At 41.0% G+C, this 5133-nt stretch overlaps 1 pseudogene; it reads left to right on the top strand.

The window, feature by feature from the left end:
* Positions 1-1470: 1470 nt before the first annotated feature.
* LOC102846344 lies at positions 1471-1815 on the top strand (annotated as a pseudogene).
* The last annotated feature ends 3318 nt before the right edge of the window (positions 1816-5133 follow it).

Raw genomic sequence — 5133 nt, 5'->3', positions numbered from 1 at the left:
TGTCATATCTAAGAAGCGACAGTTTAAGCTAAGATCACAAGATCTGTGCCTTCTTCCAAGAGTTTGATAATTTTAGCTCTTCAGTTTAGGTATTTGATCCATTTTGAGTTATTTTGCATTTATGGTGTGAGGTCATAGAATCGAGGATACAATAGAATGAATATTACACAGTACATGACACCAATTAAGCTCTCAATGATTAGTAGCTAGTTTTATGAGTATGTGATTTGTGTTAAAAACCCACATGATAGACACCTAGCAAATGACAAGATATGCAAAAACATAATCACCTACTTAGATTGTCCATTTTGTTCACCGCTCTTGGTAATTTTTTGTTGTTTCCCAAAAGATGAAGACTTGCCACAGGCAGAGAACTCAGAGCTGAGGCGGTTCCCAAGGGCAGCTCCAGCTCTCTCTCCTGAGCAATGACATCACCTCTGGCACATGCAGAAAGCTTCCCAGGGTAACCAAGGAGGAGGAGGGAAAGGCTGCATTTTCACATGGATATTTGTCATGAAACTTTACAGTTTCCTCTTATATTTTGATATCTGTGTGCATCTGCTGACTTTTTCACATCAACTTTATGAGTATTAAGTAAAACTTCTGAGGACTCATTTGCTAACACGTAATGTAACACCACCTGAATGCTTCAACTAAGCCAGCACTCCCTCAACCCATATATGCCAGTTTCCTCTCTGGATGCTCAGTATGCCCAGTGGCCTCATGTGAATCTTGCTTTGGTACAGTCTTTCTGGAATTTCAGTGGTTTTTAGAATAGAGGTAGGAGGCATGATTTCACCCCATCCGCCATCCCCCACCCCCCAGGAGACATTTGACAATGTCAGGCGGTAACTTTTGGCGGCACTACTGACATCTAGTGAATAGAGCCAGAGATGCTACCAAGCATCCAAGTATGTGTAGAATAGCCACCCCAATACAAACAGTTGTTCAGCCCCCACACCTAGAATAAACCGCACCCTTTTAAAATGTACAGTTCAATGAGTCTTGGCAAATCATGTAGCCACTCACCGCTGTCCAGCTCTTGAACACTTTGATTATGTTCCCCCAGTTCCCTCATAATCCCCTGTGGAAAATCCCTACTCGCACCCCCCTCTCTGATTTGCTTTCTCTGTCTTTAGTTTTGCCTTTCTCAGAATGTCCTATAAATTAAATCCCCCAACATGTAGTCTTTTGAGTCCAGCTGCTTTGACTCAGTAAAAATATTTTTGCAGTTCACTAGTTTCTCCGTCTATCTTTTGTATTGCTGAGTCACATTTCACTGTTTAGATGTTTCACATGGCTTTTGTTTTTGTTTCTCAATCTGTTTTACCCAGTTGATGGAATTTTGGGTTGTTTCTGGGGTTTTGGCAATTTTCTTTTGCAATTATTAATAAAATGAGTTTATAGCTGACCTTTGCCTTCTTGGGAGTCTTCTTCATCTTCTGGAGATGCTTTGCAGAGGCACTGAAAATGGTCCAGTGTATGACCTACCATCATTGGCTGTCCTACAACACAATCTCTAACAAAACTAGGCTGTCCTGAACCCCTGGTGTTAGAATTGTTTACCTTTATACCAAGAAGGTTAGGAAAGCATGTGGTGTGTGCCCAGGCTGACTAAGTGGGGTTCATGCTGAGAGACCAAAAGTTCTCATGAGGTTGTCAAAAGACAAAAATAAACATGTCAGCAGAGCTTACAGTGGGTCCATGTGTGCTAAGTGTGTCCGTGACAGGACCAAGCATGCTTTCCGTACTGAGGAGCAGAGAATTGTTGTGAAAGTACTAAAGGCACAAGCACACAGCCAGGAAGCTAAATAAGAAATGGTGCTTCTTTAAGTCATACAATCATGTGGTTTGTTCTGTTAAAAACAATAAATAAAATAAAACGGGTTTCAAGAAGGTGACCTGGTGGTGCAATGGTCAAAGTGCTCGGCTGTTAATGGAAAGGTCAAAATTTGAACCACCAGTCGCTATCTGGGAGAAAGATGCCGCAGTCCATTTCTACAAAGATTTACAGCCTCAGACTCCAAACATCCCTACTCTGTTCGATAGGCTGTCTGTGAGTTAGGATCAACTCAATGGCAGTGAGTTCTGTGAAATATAAATGTTAGTAGAAACGTCCTTCTCTTTCTTTTAGTTAAAACCAGAATTGAGATGGATGGAGCCTATGTAAGTATATGTTTATAAGAAGCTGCCAAACTGTTGCTCAAAATGCCCTGTTGGTCCACATCCTTGCCAGCACTTGGTAGCGTCAGGTTTAGTCTTGATTTGTTTTTTCACATTTTAAGGTATTTGAGAAGATAGGTGGTAGCATGTCTTCGTATCTTTAATTTGCATTTCCCCCTCAACAATCACAGATGTTGAGGTGGGGTAGGGTTTTTTTCCTTTCATTTCACTTTATAAAATATGCACCATTTTGAATGCTTTAAACCTCATAAAAACGATGCTAAATAGGAACGAAATAAAGAACATGTTGTTCTTATTGACAAATGTTGAATGTATGTCTTCTTCCCACCCTATCATCTGTAAAGTGACAGCCTCCTCACATCCCAAAAGAAGAGGAATGTATGGTTTCATGAACTCTCTAGCAACCTGGAGCTGCAGCCAATCTGCGTCATCCTCCCTGTGTAATTAGAGGCTGGAGGTGCCCACGGGTCTCATTTTTAGGATCCTGTGGGCTACATTTGGCCCAGAATGGGTTATACTTTAGGCATTTCAAAGCGTATCTCCTCTTTTCCCCTCAAAGTCTGTTTCTCAGTAGGCGCTTCAAAAGACCACGAGATCCGTCGTGAAGAGCCACCTCCTTTGAAGGTGGTGGGGTGATGGAGACCTCTCTAAGAACACTCTCTACAGTAGGAAAGGAAAGGAAAGCAAAGCCCAATGGCATATGATGGCTCAGAGTCTTGGTCTCACACCCATAAAGACAATACTACTTCCCTTACTAAAATCATCTGCCCACAGGAACTCAGTTTGTCTCACCAATTGAGCCCTTGCCTTGCCCAAATGGCCCACATTTCCCTCTTCCTTTCCCTATAGAACACATCACCATGATTACCCTTCTTTGCCCTCTTAGTTAAGATTAGAGTTACCAGATAAAATACATGATATTCAGTTAAATTTGAGTTTCATATAAACAGTTATTTTGGAGTAGCTTAGTGGTAAGAAGTTGCACTGCTAATCCAAAGAAACAGTTTGAATTCATCAGTTACTTCAAGGGCCAAGGAGGGACAATCTCCTTTCCTGCAATTTACAGCTTCTGAAAAACTGCTGCATGATCAACTATGAACTGATTTCAACTCAATGGTACATAACAACAGCATGAAGAAGACTGGGCATTAGGAAAAACAAACAAGTGAATAACAATAACCAAAAGACTCCATATGTCATCAAGTTGATTCTGACGTAGGTGTGACTCCAAGTGTGTCAGAGTAGAGCTACACTCCACAGAGCTTCCATGGCCTTCCAGAAGTAGATTGCCAGGCCTTTCTTCCAACATACCTCTGGGAACTCTAATCTCCAACCTTTCTGTTAACAATGAAGCATTTCATCATTGGTGCTACCTAGGGACACACATTGGGACATATTTATTAAAAAAAACCCCAACTATTTGTGGTTTATATTAATTAAAATTTAACTGAATATCTTGTATTAACTAAGTCTGGCACCCTTACTTCAAAAGTCTCCCTGTCCCAGAATCTTTCCTCTTTATATGAAAAATCTCCTATATCTTTCATATCTGTGGTATTAGTCTTCTAAGGCTAGGTGCTCTCAGGGGGGGGAAAAACCCCAATGTAGCTTATGTATCTTGAGAGAAAGATGGGCAGTTTCAAACATAAAAATTCATTCGTTTATTCAAATGCAAAAATTACTTTTGAATCAGAAACCTATGAATAATATCTAAGAATTAGAATCAATCCAATGGCAAGTGATATATTTATAGATATATATTTTGTTGTTATTGTTATGTACCATAAAGTCAGAACTGACCCATAGCTGACCCTCCAGCAGGTTTTCAGAGGCTGTTAATCACATAGGAGGAGACTGCCTATCCTTATCCCATGGAGCAGTTGGTGCCCTCAAACTGAGCACCTTCAGGATTGTAGTGCAACTTCTTGCCACTAGGCCACCAGAGCTCCCTATGCATTGTTGAAGTGAAACCAACTCATAGTGGACCCTCTGGCAAGTTTTCATAGGTTGTAAATCACACAGGAGGAGATTGTTTATCCTTTTCCCACAGAGCAGCTAATGGATTATAACTGGGTGTCTTTGAGTTAACAGGACAATTCTTATCATAAGGCCATCAGCACTCTCATATATATGTGTCTATATGGGAGATGGGGAAGAGGGGAAAAGGAAAAGAGAGATTTTTCTCCCAAGGAATGGTTCACATGCCATTTTAAATCTTGTCAAAGGAATGACTATAATATAATTGCCAAACCAGAGAATCACAGGCAGCCAAATAGACACACAACTAAAGAAAAATAAACTAGCCATTGAGCTGATTCTGACCAGGGCTTTGAGTCATTTCTTCTCGTTTGTCCTCCTGCCACATATTTGCATTTCCACCTCAGATATACTGAATCAGACAGAATCCACATCTTACCAAGATCCCATGCCTACATAAAAAGCACCTGGGTAAGGGAGTTCTGGTAGCCTAGTGGCAAGAAGCTGTGCTGCAATCCCAAAGGCACATAGTTCGAATCCACCAGATGCCCCCGCTGGAGAAGGAAGGACAATCTCCTCCTGTGCCAGTCGGATCTGATTCGGAAAACAAGAAAACAAACAAAAGAAAAATACTATCTGTAAAAAAGCACCTGGGGACCTGTTCAACTGTAGATTCTGATTCAGTCTATCTGGGTCAGAAAGGCAAATTCTCAGCAAGGGGTTAATGAACCAGTTCAAAGTTCTGATTTGTTAACCAAACTCAATGCAACATTTTCTGCAAAAGAATAGAACTGCCTCATGGGGTTTCTTAGTGTAATCATTGTATTTACTGAAAGGTCATAGCCTTGAAAACTCTATGAAGCAGTTTGTTTTCCTTACATGAAGACATCTTAAAGATAGCCAGATCTTTCTGCTGTGGCTACTGGTTCTCTTTGGAATCAGGCAGAGCTGGGTTCAAATCCCAGCTCTACC

Source organism: Elephantulus edwardii, unplaced genomic scaffold (assembly GCF_000299155.1).
Source record: "Elephantulus edwardii isolate Elephantulus edwardi_28Jun2011 unplaced genomic scaffold, EleEdw1.0 scaffold00032, whole genome shotgun sequence".
Classification (NCBI taxonomy): domain Eukaryota; kingdom Metazoa; phylum Chordata; class Mammalia; order Macroscelidea; family Macroscelididae; genus Elephantulus; species Elephantulus edwardii.
The sequence above is the reverse complement of the archived record's forward strand: the minus strand, read 5'-3'. Positions and strand labels throughout refer to the sequence as shown.